Here is a 16,739-nt window from a genome sequence, read left to right as displayed (position 1 = left end):
AGATAACCATTCATAGTCCCTATTCAGTCCCAGCCTAACTCTGACCAGTTTCTTCTTGCCCTCCATGCATCTGATGAAGAGAACTGTGATTCTCGAAAGCTTATGCTACAATAAAGTTGGTTAGTCTTAAAGGTGCTACTGGACTCTTTTTGATTTTGCTACTACATACTAACACGGCTAACTCCTCTGCATCACATGTAGAGATCTAGCATGGCTTGTGGCTTTTGGAGCACTGTTTAAGTACGTGCAATGGCTTACACCCAGTTTACATCATGTTATCTCCAACAAAGATGGGCGAGTACAGCAATGGAAGGAAATGGTAGAGTGGGTTAAACAAGGAATGAAAGTCAAGCAGGACATCTTTCTTCTCATCTGCTTGGTTGATAGCTGATAATGAAGCCTGATAAAGACTAAGATCTTTTACTGAGAAATACTGGAATCATAAGAGACCTCCTTGAACCACAGCCATGGGCCAAACTAGATGTTACATTTTTGCGCAAGTTTGTCTAGGTGCCTCCACTGCAACTCATGTTCCCTGCAACCTAGGGGGAAACCCACCAGCTGCTGCCCCGGCCACTGCTCACCAAGCAAGGGTGGTGGTGGATGGAGGTACTGGGGACTAGCCAACCTTGGGCACTCCATCCAGGAGGCACACAGCCAAAATAGGCAAGCACACTTCAACATCACCAGAAAATGACATCATTTCTAGCAACTGATTATCTAATAATCAAGATCAATTTGGGGCTAATTTTTAGAGAATTGACCTCCTGGTGTGACGTGTTGCTTCCATGTTGTACCAGAAATTATGCTGGAATGCATGTGGGGTAAGTACTTGCCATTCCCCCACTGCACCTCCATCCCCTGGTTAGGCCGCTAGCAATCCTGTTGCACCCACAAAGCAGATGTAGGAAATGTCATTTTAAAGATGAGAGGGAGCTCTTGTCATGTTGGACCTGAGGAATGGGCGGGGTGGGGGGAGAAGGAGTGCTGCCTCCCCCCAGGCTCTTTTGAGAAGCTGAAATGGCATCCGGCAGTGAGTTGTTTCAGAGCAGCATGTGGAATATTCTGAATGCATGCCATTCCGAAGTTATGTAAATAAGTCCCTGCCTGTGCCATTTCAGCTTCTGAAAATGTAGGGGAGGGGGAAGCCCCTCTCTCCACACCGCAGATCCAAGCTGAAAGGGCTCTTTCTGATCTTTAAAATGACATTCCAGTTTGGAACAGGAAAGCTAGACCAATTCACCAAAAGTTCCTTTTCTAGTCTTGTCCTATGACAGAAAGAAAAAGTGGGTGGCTCATAACCATTGCACTTTATTCCAAACAATCCCCCTCTGTCTTCTTGCTGGTTTCTCACCTGCTTTGCCATCTGTTGTTGAGTAATTGTGCCCACAATAAATCTTGAGTAGCCACTTACCAAACACCACTATATCCCTAAGCCAACAGCCCGGTAACTGACTTTCATGTTGTGGGGTAAAGATGGAAGCAAATGTTTATTTTAATTTCATCTCCATCAGCACAGTCAAGATGTAATACTCATCTATGGGGAACACCCTGCCTGGGGAGACCGTTCTTGTCACGCTAGTTATTATCATTGACATTCAGCAAAGGACTCTGGGTTGTCCTTTAAAGACTGGAATCCCATGAAGTTTGCCGGATTTCTCTCAAGTGGGGACCCAGTGGCTTAAATCATTCGCCCCTCTTCCATTTTTTTCCTCACAACAAACTCTGTGAGGTAGGTTAGGCTGAGTGTGTGTGACTGGCCTAAGGTCACCCAGCAAGTTTCCATGGCAGAACAGGGAATTGAACCTGCGTCACCCAGATCCTATTTTGTCACTCTAGTCACTACAACATACTGGCATACTACACCATATTGGAGTAATCTCTCATGAGTGAGAAGAGAAATAAAAGGGGGTGGGGGTAGAGGCAAACAGCTTGTTTTGCTTCAGGACATTCTGCACCTAGCAAACATACTGTTAACAGGCTAATTGATCATTTGTTCTTTTAAAATTAATCAACTACATTAACATACCACTTATGTAATTTTCAAAGAGGTCTATGGAATAAAATGTCCTTCCTTAATAACACGACTAAGGCACAGTTTTAGAACTAATAAAATTTAATAATACAGACCAAGTAGGAGCAAGATAAAACCCCAAACAGATCCTAGAAGGACTAGAGGAACAAGAGTGTTTCTCCCCCTGTGTACGAAAGGGGGAAACACTGGGGCATATTGGGCGTCCTGGGGGCAGCATCTATAACATTGGGGCATCTACGGAAAAGGTCTTGCTCCTACTGGATATTTGTCTAATGTGTGTGAGTATTCTATGCTACTGAGGCAACTATTGATAATGGTACTCTGAGAGGGTCTCACTTTTGCGTGAGAAAAGATGCTCCCTAAAATAATCTGACATCATCTTGTTTCTGAATCACATTTAACTTGGGATGGACCAGAAATGGGAATTGTGGTGAACGTTTATGGCAAATGTACCATTAGTGGTTTACTACCTTCGGGTAGAAGGAAAGATCTATAGCTGTTTTATGGGCTGAAAAGTCAAAATTGCTCTGAATATGCCACACACAGGATAACTGTGAGTGGAACTACAAGTGACAAAAGGCACATATTGGACACTTGTCAGCTTCCCTCAAGTTTTGATGGGAAATGTAGGCATCCTAGTCTTGCAGCTTGGCTCTCTGACTGCTGTCCAATGGACTTTTCAACTGTCACTTGTCCAACATTCCGCCTACATTTCCCATCAAAACTTGAGGGAAGCTGACAAGTGTCCAATCCGTGCCTTTTGTCACTTGTAGTTCCGCTCTGTGACACCTCAAAACTCCCAGGCATTAACGAAACTATAACTAGAAATGCCACTTAAAACTTTAGTGTTGATGCAACCAGACTGTTGCCTGATTATTTTCCCTCCTGTGATGCATAGGCTGAAAATGGCATAAGAACTAAAATGTATTACTGGCAGCCACAGTTTTGGTACCAAAGGAGGCAATAATTAATAATGGATTATGGGGCTGGTTACATTCACCCAAGACATGCAATGGTGTGGGCTTCACCTTCAGACAAATCTTTATTGTGGGAGGCAATCGAGACAGTACAGTTTCTGCCCAATGAGCACAACATAGCAGCTTTTCTTTATAGTCATGAATGGGCAGGGTAGATAAGCTAGAGAGAGCTGACTGTTTCAATGAAGAAAGCTGCTGAAGCGGGAGATGGGCCCCTGAGCCAAGGCGAAGGGAAGTGTTTCTGCCTCATTGCCTCAGCAGTGACAGATGCCCGGCTACGTCAAGCAGACCAGATTTGAAGATTTGCACTAGGTGCCAGCCCAGTGACGTCTTCCAGAGCATGCTGCTGCAGCCCAGGATTCTCCTGTAGCTAAGGTTCACTTCCATGCTGCTATTTTAGATTGCAGACAATGTGACTTTGCCTAAAAATAAAATAGCGATAAGACAGACTTTGGAAAGCTCCTGTTTCATTTGCATTGTAGCCACTGAAAAGGGTGAAAAGACCATCAAAAAGAACAAGAAGAGAGAGAGAGAGAAAGGCAAACTAGCTCTATTACTGCAATTTTCAATCTTTCATTTGCAAAATTCCTCTGTGACAAAGGACCCCGCTGTTTGTCTAACTTCACTCCATGCTCCCTTTTCCTGATGATTGTTGCAAGTATATTTTATGGTGCTGGAGTTCATTTTACAGGAGAGCATTAGCAACTGAGAATTGGGGAAGAAAGCTCAGTAGTAGGCGGGGAGTAATTAGAATAGGAAACCACACAAATGAGGACAGTAGAGGTTGCAGAGGAAGTAGGAGGAGCAGGTTTAGTACTGATGCTGAATGGGCAGTTCTATAATAGCTGGGCTGGGTGTCTGTCTGACTGTGATTACAGCTGTGCTGGCTGTTTGCAGGTAGAAACTGGATTTCCATTGGACGTAAAGAACTGTGGAGAGCCCTGCTTGTGTAGAATGCTTAATTAATCCTTCCCCTCAGATTCAGACTTTTGCTTTTAAAGAAAATGTGAAGTAGCTGCAGCTTTCAAAGGGAGTGGAGTGGCTGTTTCTGGCCTCTTATAGGATGATGGAGCAAGGAGGGTGCAGTCTGCAAAATGAAACACGTCTCTCCCCTGTGCTTTTTAATGTAAAGAAAACATTGGGAGTTTGACCCCAAGGCAATAACAAACGTTTAACTGTAGTGTTGGATTGTGAAAACCCTGTCTAAAATATAAGGTATGACTGGATGTTCTAGGCATCAAATAATGGATAGGCATACGTGTATCAACCCTAATAAAAAACAAATCACTGGAAAGGAACCAGAACAATCTAATTCCTGTACTAAACTAAATAGTTGTTCTAGTAGATGCCTTTGGCAGAATGGACTGAATAGAACAAAGGAAGATTCAAGTTCTTACCATGGGTAGAGTTAATGTCTGTGAAAGGCCACTACATATCAGGTGCTTCTGTGTGTCTTTTTTAGTCTGGAAATGACATGGTTAGTTTTAATTGAGAATCCTGATCACATTGTTGGAAACTGTCATATTTCATTGGTTTCCAAACTCTCCTATCTTTTTTCAGACTTGATTTGGGTACTTTTAAAAGATAAAATCATATTATGTTTACAAATCATCTCTAACTGCAAAGAGTAAACCTTCAGCAATACTAAATTACCCTTATGTGGATTGTCTCTTTGTGTTTTTCTTATATGGAGACAGTATCTGCTTAAGAAAAAAAATATGTACAGCATTACTTCTCATGCAGGTTTACTTATTGCAAAATATCTTCTTGCCTTGTACACTTCTACTAGAAATGCTTCAGAAGTAATATTGTAACCAATATGGAGATGATCTATGTGGGGAAAATGCGATGTTTGAAATTATCATAATAAGACATGCATACTGGGAGGCAAAAAAGGAAGGGCACTTAAACCTTTCTGCCTGAGAACTTTTGTTTGTGAAATGACATATTGCTTAGACTCCCGGTAATATCTTCATCCTCCTTAAATTTCCCCCCTGTAAGATATACCACGTTAGGCATTACATGTAATACCAGTATGATTGGTATCCTCATTGTGTGTTGGAAGAGCTTATAATGTTCTTTAGTATCTGTTTTAATAGGATAGGCTTTGGGTAGATGCGCTTATTTTCATTTCAGATTGTTTGTGTGTGTATTCAGGTGTTTTTAAAAATCCACTGTAAAATCTATGAAGTGTGATAGATATTTCTTAATAGTTTATTCCAGTTGGCAACACAGCATCACTGTAACTAGTCCTGCTACTATTCATAGGAAAAGAGTACGACCAGTTCCTGGTTCTCCATTTGTCTTTATTTAATTAGCTTAATTAGCAGAATTATGATACTACATCATCTTAAACTGTGACATAACCTAATCTAGTAACCTATATATTAGACCCAGCCAGGATATACTGAAACTACAATCAAATTAGCCACTGCAGGGGTGTGTCCTGCAAGCAGACAGCATGTAATTGCTTTGGCTAGTCTTACTGGCTGCTTGGGTCATGTAATTTAATAGAGTACTTACATGCTCAAAATTAAAACAAAAGTCACAGGAAGTGTAAGGTAGCTCCCACCAGAGTAAATGCATGCTGCATTTGCCATGCGCTTAGTAATCGTTTCAACGGTTGCTATTTGTCATTTAGCAATACTAGGTTGTATCCTATTCACTGAGCTCATGGTGGTGTGTTCCTTGACCACAAGGAACATTCCTCTGATGCAACAGGCACTTCCATAGGCTGAAGAAGTCTTCAGCACTGGAAGAAAGCTCCTTCGGTTGGAGGAATATGCCTCCATGTTCTGAGCACATGGTAATATACAACCCAACATCATAAAGCCCCACCACCTCTAGCTGAATTGTAAGCACTAGAGAGACAGCCTTTGCAACTGGCTAGCTTGGAGTCCTCCCCCACCCCGCTTCCTTCCAATCCAGAGGAACAACTCCAAAGACTCTATTTCTCAGCCTTTGACTTCTGCAGATTCTTGTATCGTTCCCACCCTTGTCCTTTCTGCATTTCCCCTCTCTGTCAAAAAGTTATTTTATTTCTTTTTGGTTATTCCAAAGCTGTGCTATATTCAGGGCCAGCCCACCCACTGAGGCCGGCCCGGCAGTTGCGTCAGGGCGCTAAGGCACCGGAGGGGCAACAGCCCAGGGGCAGGGGCGCGTACCATGGAGCTGCCGCTGCCATGCTGGCGGCAGCAGCGTGGGGCAGTGAGCGGTCAGCCTCCCATTCAGCTGCTCTGTGGGCCAGGCGCAAAGCAACTGAATGGCAGGGCTGGAAGGCCCCCCGTTGCACGCACCCAGCTCTGCGTGATGACATCACACTCAGTGATGTCATCACACTCAGTGATGTCATCTTGTAGTCTGGTGCGCATGCCCGTGCGCACAGAGGCAGCCCTTAAGCTGCCTCAGGTGCTGGCGATGCTGGAGCCAGCCCTGGCTATATTGCAATAGCGATGGTGACAGACAGATTAAAAGAGGACCAGACCTCATGCAGACTGAAAGACTTATTAGGAAAGGGTGCAGCCAGTGTATTTATAAGTGTGTGTGTCTGATAAATATAAAGGTAACTGAAAAATTCATATGTAAGATATTTGGACCCTGTTTTTATAAGTAATAGACATTTGGCTATTTGTAAGGGTTTTTAAAAAATTACATTAAAATTTAATTAAATTAAAAATAAAAATGGAATTGCAAAACATTTCAAAATGGAAGTAAAAACAGGGGGACATGTCAGGGCACTACCAACATCCTCCAATACCACCTCTTCTCCTGCCAGGCACATCAGCGGTATTTTGCCATTCTCCACTAGATAGCAAGCACTGGGAGGGGGGCATTAAAGAGACAAAAGGGACAAGAGAGACAGCACTCATCTACAACAGTCAGCTGGCAATGCCATCTGACCCCCCCCCCCCCAAACTGAAGAAATGAACTGTGACAATTCCAGATTAATGTCTTGATAGGATAGTAACTAATAAGGGAAAAAACCCTACTCTTTGCAAAAGAGGTGCTCGCTAACAGGGTTTAAACCAAGATGTGCCTAATTAGTTTGTGTTTTTTTTAGTGTGTGTGTGTGTGTGTGTGTGTGTGGAGGGGGGGAGGGAATCATACCAGCAAACCCTTCTAAACTCATGCCGGTAGCACCAAACCATTGTTTGGTGTTGCAACTGAACAAAGCCAGCAGCTAGTTCTACAAATTTTGCTTGGTTTTTAAAGGGCAAAAAATCACTATTATATTCATTACTCTGTGTAGTTATCCCCTTACTATTCTAAGGAAGATACAGAATAAAGGGAAAGGATCGGAATCCAGTTTTCATGAATTTAAAGTTTTTTCTGACTTTGGTAGGCAGCTTACAGGAATGAAATTTGGAAACCAGAAGGCACCAGCACAGCTTAGGTTCTCCCGAAAAGCTTGCTCTATTGTGATGAATGTGACATCCTGCCACAGGAAGATGGAAAAATAACAGGAAATTTTCCAAGGGGAAGAGGGAAGATGCACACCAGGAGAGGTACAGAAAAATAACCACTCTCAGAGAGGAAGCACATTTTTCATCCTGTGCTGAGTGAGCAAGATAAAGGCTCTAGTCTGGTCCTGTCTTGTGTTATAGGCGCCTGGAGTTGTAATCAACCATACTTGCTACACATAAGAATTTTGATTTCACTTTCAGTATCAGACTAGGCAGAAGGACAGATGTAGAGTAGCAGCAATTGTTAGGTTAAAAATTACAGAAAAAAAGCCTTTCCTGAAACATCCCCTAACCTCCTTTTGTCAGTTCACATTGAGCTTCCTTAAACGGTGATCATTGGTATTTCAATGTCAGTATTGTCTGACTGGCAGCAGCTCTCTAGGGGCTCAGTAGAGGTCTTTCTCATCATTTACTACCTCATCCTTTTAATGGAACCTTTTAAATGTAAGCTGAGTCTGCATGGGTCTATTTCACTGGTTCAGTTCCCATACTGCAGCATTTTTTTTGTGACTCTCTGCACCAGATTTGCCACCGTAAGTAGTCACTCCAGCCACTATGTGAATTTTCCCCAGCTTTTCCGGGAGCGCTTATACCATGACTTTTTTTTTTTTTAAATCCACTTTGTGGTAGGCTGTTTCCCTGTGCATACTCTTTATTCTGTTTTTTTGTATTCCACTCTCTTCCTCCTCTCTCCTGCCCCCTGCCAGCCCACCACATTGTGATTGGCTGCTCTTGTCTAGCCAGCCACTCCCTCTCCCTCCTTTCCATTCTTCCCCCTCCCCTCTCTACTCTTTAATTTTTTTTTTAAGTCCAGCGCAGGATTGGTGAATCGCTAGATTGAAAGCAGGCAGAGAGGAGTTGTCTTTTTTTATTTTTTGTGCTTTGGCACTGATGGGAATATTGTATAGGGGGCTAAATATCTGGGTATCAGAAATAATCAAGTTTTAGATTCTCTTTTTATCCCATAGTGGAGAAACAGATGCTTGGGGGCAAGAGAGAAGGAGGCAGGAATGGAGCTTTGCCAGTGATTCATCGCGGCTCTGTTCAGAGGTGTGAATGGCCACATACAAGCCGATTCCATGCCTTTTGGCTTGACTTCAGGGAAAGTGAGGAGCTATGTCCCCAGTGCAGAAGGGGCTGCAGAGCAGATAGGCTACCAAAGTAGACAAGCCACAAAATAGATGAGCATCTCTGTGATATGCAAAGTTTTGTTTCCATCAGACCCCAATTCCAGGGTTTATGTAACAGTCCCGGACCTGTCTCCCCAGTCCGGCTTGTCTACCTCTGAGTAAGAACTATATTATAGTTGTTTTTCTGTTTAGCACCTGGGCCAGCACACCTTTATACTAAATGCATTTTAGTTGCTGAAGAAGTAATAACTAAAGCATGTGAGGGTGAAGACAAATGTGGCAGAGCAGTAGGTTCTGCAACCACCACGTGAGCCCACCTTGAGACAGAGGTACTAGTAAGCCAGATGCTGTTTGATTAATTGCTTTGAATGCCAAGAAGTCATCTCAGCCTGTAGGCTCAAACAACATATTCTGCAGGCTTCCATGAGTCCTCCCTCCATGTATTTTTAAAACCCAGATCGGCCTAGACATGTTGTGAGCCTGAGCAGAGGAAAAGAGCTTGGAGAAAAACTGTTTAACCATTTCCCTACTGGTTCCTTTGCAGATCCACATCACCCTCCCTGGCCTGTTTTTCTCTCCCTGGAGGAAAGACATAGATCCCTGCATCTTCCTTGTATCTTCATCCTTGCTTATGAAAAAGCAACCAGGTGAGGGTGATTTTGAGCTTGGAAAAAAAACCCAGGATAGAGAAATGGTTAAGAAACCTCTCCTAATTCTCATCCTTCCTTTGCTCAAACTCACAACCTGATTAATATATGAAGGGCAGAATCACAGAACTCTGTAGTTTGAGCTTCTGTCTTGCTCATATGCTCATCTATCATGTGAGCTTGGCAGCTGCTTTAAATTCACTTGCATGGTGGCTCCCATCTGGTTTTAAACCATTCATGTGTTGCAGCTCCCACTATGTATGTACTTAATGAGGTTTTGCTGCAATGTACAGCATTTGGTACCAGGCATGATGGCTGATGGCTAGCTACTGCATAAAAGAATTTAAAGCAACTATGACATATTTCAGGCTTTATCAGTGATATTCAACAATCACAAAGATATTTTATCAAATTCATACTGTGACGGAGCAAACAAGCCATTGCTACATTTAAAGCCACTGGACAAATACTAGATTTTGTAGGGACTGTAAAAGCCCTGTAGAACCACTGGATCTCATGAAAGATACATTGGACTTTTTCTTTGCTATGAGCCTGATCACATTGCTTTCCATCTTACGTCTTCCTATGAAAGCAATGGCACACAGAAAGTCCTGTTCTCCCTACCCCTGAATGTGCTCACTGCAGGCACTGAGACATTCACTTGGAGAGGGCCCTGTGGAGATGGAGAGGGCTGGGAAACCTAGGCTTATCTCTCTTCTTCTAGGGTCTCTTTAGCCTTCTGATCTGAGTCTGAAGGATATCCCAACTTTTGGTTTAGTATCAAAGCAGGTGGTTTTATAACTCCCCTAAGGCAATTCCTGTTCCCAGCTAATTTGCACTTTAAACTCTGTTGACCTGGGTTATCAAATTTGAAAGTAAAAAGGCAAAGATAAAAATCTCTGCATGGGTTTGAAGAATATCTAGACGATCTGCTAATATTCTCCTACAAAAAAGGGATTTACCCTTCTACGATTTCAATAAATGCCTTTAGCTGTATTAGATGGGAGATATAGAAACACTCCTTTTCATTTGCATCACTGTGTTTGCAGAAAAGGTGTACTAGAAGATATCCTACACTGTTTATTCAGCTGTCCGGTCTCAGCAAATGTATGGAACACATTTCTTCCTCTACTAAAGCTGGTGGCAGGAAAAATAAGCTAATTGTGGGGTGGGTGGAGGGAATTTAGGTGTCCCTGAATATGTCTCTTCAGTAGGGTTTCAGAATGAAGCCAATCCCAAACTCCTCACCCTTCTAAACATGTTGTGTTTACTTGTTTATTTTAGCACTATTTATCACGTGTTTATTTTAGTACTGCAAATATAACATAGAATAAAACTAGAAAGAGGGAGAGACATATATTTTACTTCGGATAAACAGTCTAATCCATACATTCCATGGGATAAAGAAAGCCATTTAAAACAAAAGATCAGCATGCGTAACAGTTAGTACTTTGTATTGTCGAAGGCTTTCACGGCCGGAGAACGATGGTTGTTGGGGGTTTTCCGGGCTGTCTTGCCGTGGTCTTGGCATTGTAGTTCCTGACGTTTCGCCAGCAGCTGTGGCTGGCATCTTCAGAGGTGTAGCACCAAAAGACAGAGATCTCTCAGTGACACTGAGAGATCTCTGTCTTTTGGTGCTACACCTCTGAAGATGCCAGCCACAGCTGCTGGCGAAACGTCAGGAACTACAATGCCAAGACCACGGCAAGACAGCCCGGAAAACCCCCAACAACCATAGTTAGTACTTTCATCAGACAATTATTATAAGGTAGCCAAGATGGAGCTTCTTCCATAATACGTAAAGGAAAAGAGGCTTGTAACAGATAATTAACATGCAGCCTTGAAGAGGCTAATTATTTCTACCATTTTGAGGGGAGAAGTGCCACATTAATTCAAGACACAAGATGCAGTGTTTTAATTACATCCTATTTAGCCATGTCTATTATCAGCTCCTGAAATATGACAATCAAAATGTTCCCAGGAGTTCCAAGTAGTGCAGATGCAAGCAGCTCTCCTGGGCTGTGTTTCAGAATAGCAATTTCCATCTGGAGACTTCAGTAGCCAACAAATTCACTTTCTAGTTTGGGGGATGGGATTAAAAGGAATTAAATATTTAAGGCGCAAAAAGAAAGCCAGAGATATTTTCACTGCATTCTATAAATGGGGACAGTTGATGTCTAATTGAATATTTACACAGAACAAACCAATGGAACACATATACCATTTCCTCAGAAAAGATACCACCAGAGTCCTGTAGAAACTAGGCAGGGGGGCCTCCTGCCACTCACCCCTGTTCCCCACTGGAGCTTCCAAGGCTGGAAAGAGAAAAATGGGGGAATGGAGGGGGCACCAGCATTAGACTGGTATGAAATGTCACTTCCAGCAAAAAAACAGAAGTGACATCATTACGAGAGGGCTGATAGTCCAGGATTTGCCTAGAACTCTGAAGTTTAGCCAGAACGTTTTTGCTGGAAGTGACGTTGCATGCTGACATGTATATTCCCACCCTCAGTTCTTCTTGGGGGAATGCCAGCTGCAGCATAGAAACACACCGTGACTGCATCCACACCAAGGGGATTTCCATGGTGGTCGTGTTGCTGATGCAGTTGTGAAATTGCTGTTACAATGCAGATTTCAGAAAGCTCAGGGCAACCCCCCCTCCACACACTCTGTTGTCACACAATCATTATTCAAGTTTGGGGGTACCTGTGAGGTATTGTAGAGGAATAGTGGTATTCCACTGTCCTTCATTTTCTGCCTGGTGGATTGCCCTTGCCCCCAAACCTGACTACTTTTTGCTGTTTTGCCATGCCACCAGATCTCTGTCCCTCCCCTTCCCTTCCATGGACTGTTGCATGGGAGGGGGAAAGTTTCCAGCACCCAACTGCTTATTGTTCTTCTCACAGCCAGGTTTCTGGGAAGAAACACCCATTTGCAACATGAAAAAGTCTTGCAATTGCCCTGTTCCAGAGCAGTGTTTCCTTTAAAAAAGATATGGAATTAATTGGCAATAAAATTAGGCCTCCGCCCCCTTCCTTGGCATTTCTGAGTGGAACTAATGTTATTGGCCAGAGAAGGGAGGAATTCATAATGTGAAATGATGCACAGTGCTTTGGGTGGGTGAGGAGCATTCATATGCTGAAATGGAGTCCAAATTAAAAAGAAATTGATAAACCAGACACTTGGGTAGGAATCTTTCCACATCAGAAATGGAGCTCCAAAACTGGAAGTATAGAAGCTGAAACTGAACTATGATGTTGTGACCTTAATTTAAATTTTTTTATTGGTATCAGCAAATACAGGGCAGTTCACAGACAAAATGCAGATAAACGAGGCGATGAAGGGATGTTTCCTTTCATTCAAGTACAAGCATACCTTCCCTTTCAGACACAAGAAAAAGATCACACCAATAGGTGCTGCCTGGGAAACACCATTTTGTTACAGGTTTAAAATAAGGCATTTTTTTTAAAAAAAGGAACAGGTTGTTCGTGACTTGTGCATGAATACAAGATGAAGGAAAACTGGAAAAAATGTACAAGTTGGGTGCAGAATCCACCAATTGCAGGGCAGCTGCAATTGCCCTGCCCATGAGCGGCAGGGAAAGATGTAGCCAATCTGCGGGCTGGGCTACAATTGCCATTGTCAGTCGCCATTGTCTTTCTGTCCTGTGCACTCCCTGCAGAGAGCGAGAGCACAGGGCAGAAAGACCCCCATGATCAGCCTTGCCACACCCCAACAGAGGCGCCTGCCTTGACAGGAGCCCTGCCCTGTGCAGGGGAGTTATACTAAAGGTACAAACAGGACACCCGCCCACCTACTCACTCAACTCCCATTTCTGACAAGGCCCAGGCTGGCAGCTGAAGCACCACTTGCTTGCAACCCCGCCCCCTGCCACTGCTGCTGCTCCAAGAAACATGCATGCCCTCCTTGAAAAGTTGGACCAGAAAGGCAGCAGGACTTGGCAAGGGTTGTACCTGCAGCCCCCGGCACTCAGTATCAGCTTCCAAAGTCTCAGAGAGGGAGCTCCTTAGAGGCAAGCAGAGGGTGGGTTCTGAAACAAATGATGAGAATGCCCATTGGAAATAACTGGAGAGGCTGGAAAGCCCATTGGATATGATAGGAGCCATGAATGCCCATCAACTTGTAGCATCTCCACTGAAATATATCACAGCATCGAAAAGATGTGAGGAGAATTCAGGATGGACCTCAAGAGCATGCTCTGGCACCGAGATGAGGTTGGAGAATTAGAGTCCTCTATGGTACACACACTCCCCACCAGACTTACAGACAACACTCCAAGTCTCATCCCACTGTCTGCAGTTAATTTAAGGCTGGAAGGGGGGAGGGAAGCTGGGCAGGGCTGGAGCCTCCAAGGTGCCACTGGACACCCACTCTGTTTGGTAGCAGAGCCACACAAAGGGACCTGGAGCCTCTTCAGGGCCACCTCATCTGTACCAGTCCAGAGACCCTTCACTGGGATGTGTGAAAGGGCAGCCCTATGGAGAAGGGGGGACAAACAGACATGGAGGGAGTTGTTGTTCAACACAGACTTTATTGAACTGCCAGAAGTGAAGAGGATGTCTTCACAGCATGTTGCCAACTTCCATCGCCCAGGTAGGGAACTATGCCTGTCAGAGCAGCAGTAGGGCCAGGAGAGCCATTCCTTGTGCTGCTTTCTCAGGTAGTGGGGTTGATCTATGGGCTGCCTGGGGAACCACTTCTGGAGCTGACTTGAACGGCAGTTGAGAAAGATTATTGGGGGCTGGAACAGCCATCCCCCTCGGCCTCCCTGATGGGTTGCAACCTGCCTGAAAGGGAAACGGAGATGTGTGGCAATAGGCCTGACCTTGCACAAGTCACAGCCAGGTCTGCCACATACTGTACATGGCTGGGGACAGCAGCGGCTCCATCGCCACAAGTGCTACCTACAACTAGATGATGGATGCCCCTTTGGCAAGAAAGTGTTCCTTGTTTGCATCTGGACATTCTGCTGCAGCCTGACTGCTTGGAGCTCTGATCCTGTGAGGGAGACAGTCATGGGGTTGCATGCCCACCATCATGGGGGAGTTATGAAAGCAAGCATCCGGTCACCCCAACCCACAGCCACACTCTCTCTTCTGCCTGAGGGGGGAACCCAGCCAAGGGAGTCTAAATGGAGCCCTGACATGGGCTGCCAGAAGCCCCTCCAAAACAGCTGTGTTGAGCATGGCGCCCTCAGCAACTGCCTCTGTGGTGGGCATGGACCATGCTCCCACCCCGCGAGCCTCAACTGGAGAGGCCAGTGTCTGGGGGGGGGAGCGCAGGTGAAAGGAAAGGGGAGGCTGGTGTGAACGAGCAAGCTGGGGCAGCCACCTTCCTCAGCTCCTTCTTACCTGTCAGTGTGCCCTCACCCCTCCCCGAGCCAGGACTCAGGTGATGAGTAACCTGAAAGAGACTTTGGGTGGTAGTTGTTAGTCAGACACTCTGGATATGGCTCTCCTCCCACATGTGAGTGTGAGGCATGCCCTAAATTTTGCAATCTCCCCTGTTCACTCTTGCCACAACTGTGCAAGCACCCTATCCTTGCTCGCACTCTAAGTCCCCATGGCAAGGGGCTCTCGGGCAGAACCTCTGACCATCTCCCTACTTACCTAGGCTATGGGCGCCCCGGCTGAAGGTTATGCAGGGTGCCTGAGGAGCTGATTGGGTGTGGGGAAAGGGGCTTGGCTGCTGTGGGGGGCACAAGTGAAGTTGGCATCCTATGTCTTGCTGGGCTGCTTTGGTGGGCCTGGGCGTGGGGGGGGGATCGACTTTTTACTGCACAATGGGTGCCTATGGGCTACACTCTAATTTTTTGTGGTGTAACTTTTGGCTCTTTCTGGGGGTGTTCCCATGCCCAAAACAGCTTATGGAGCCAACTAAGTTATGCCCTGCCCCCCCCGCCCAACAGTGCAGGGACTTATTCCCTGGTTACGCCCATGCCCAGCTGCAATAGATAGGCATCATGCCCTGGGCAAAGCGGTGCTGGGCCCCTGTGCCATCGTAGGTGGGTTACAATGGCATAAATCTGGGATACCATAGCATAACTCCTAGTCAGCTTCCAGGACACTTTCAGCCTCCCCCCCCCCCCGCCCCAAGATAGCGCTGTTAAGCATTTAAATCCACAAGCTTCTGCAAAATGAAAAGTATAAGTGTCAGATCATTATGCTCCTTCTGTGTAATTTCTGCATTGTTTAATATGTCATCTTTAAATGCTTATTTTTTGTTTCAGGTCTCTTTCAGATTTCTGCTTTGTTTTCAGATTTCTGCAATCTAAACCCTGTTGCACTGTTTTATTGGATATTCCATGTTAATTGCATTTGATTTATACTATGTAATCCACTTTGAATCTCAGTGAGAAAGGTGGACTATAATCAATGTAAATAAAAACAAACAAGCATTCTCAGGGAGAAATCCTAAGCAATATGTTCAGAAGTAAGTTTCAAGATATGCCGTAAAGATTATCCCCAGAAAAGTGTCCTTAGGATCGCAGCCTCAGACACCTTTTCTAGCAGTTTGAGCACTGGCATGCCTTTTACCCGTTGGCAAAACTTTCACTGTTGAAGTATTACAGTCTATGGCATTAACAGAGCACATAGAAGGATAAACTATAAGCCAGAACTAAATTATTAAAGGGATATTATATGCAAGAGGGCAGCTCCTGTGGCCCTCTATTCCTCTATTATGTCTTCACAACAACACTCTGAGGTAGGTTTAGGCCATGAAACAATGAACAGCCCAAGGCCACTATGACAGGCCCTTTCAGCTGAGGGGACCAATACAGCCTCTTACTATTTTTTGGAAGCCAGACTTGTTTTGAAAGATAGAGGTCCTTTTCAGTTACAAGCTTCACTTAGGCTAGCAAGTGTAAAGGTTTTGGGTTCAGTGCGGTGAGGTAAGTTTTTGAATAAGTACAAACAGTACATATATCAATGAAGCAGGAGGTTTAATAAAACAATGAAGATGTATTTATGTACAGGTTATGTGGTGAATTCTCTTTCATACTTGAAGATAACAGGTGCATCACCACAGCAGCAGCAGCAGAGTCTAGGGCTGCCAGGAACTCCAGGGGCCAAAGCAGGGGTTCAGGGGGCTGGAGGGCAGGGGAACAGGGTACTTTCCTCCCACATGCACAAAACCACACTCTGCTGTCTTGCTGGAAACTGGCATCATATTCCATAGTAATGGAGGAGCTGCAGGGCGCCCTGAAGCCCAGTTCAATAAAACTGACTGATCTGAAGGCAATTTTTATTGAACTGGGCCTCAGCACACCCCACAGCTCCTCTTTCATGCTGGAAAATCACATCCTTTTCCAGGACTACAGGGAAGCGTGAGAGTACGAACTTCTCCCCTCCCATGCCTTCCAGGCCAGGTGTGTGGGACTGGGAGGTGGGAGCAGGGGGGTGATAAGCCTCAGGACTCTGTCCTCTCCCAGAGACAGAGTTGAACTTTTCCTCCAGCTAGCCTGC

The sequence above is a fragment of the Eublepharis macularius genome, chromosome 6 (assembly GCF_028583425.1).
Source record: "Eublepharis macularius isolate TG4126 chromosome 6, MPM_Emac_v1.0, whole genome shotgun sequence".
NCBI lineage: Eukaryota > Metazoa > Chordata > Lepidosauria > Squamata > Eublepharidae > Eublepharis > Eublepharis macularius.
The sequence above is the reverse complement of the archived record's forward strand: the minus strand, read 5'-3'. Positions refer to the sequence as shown.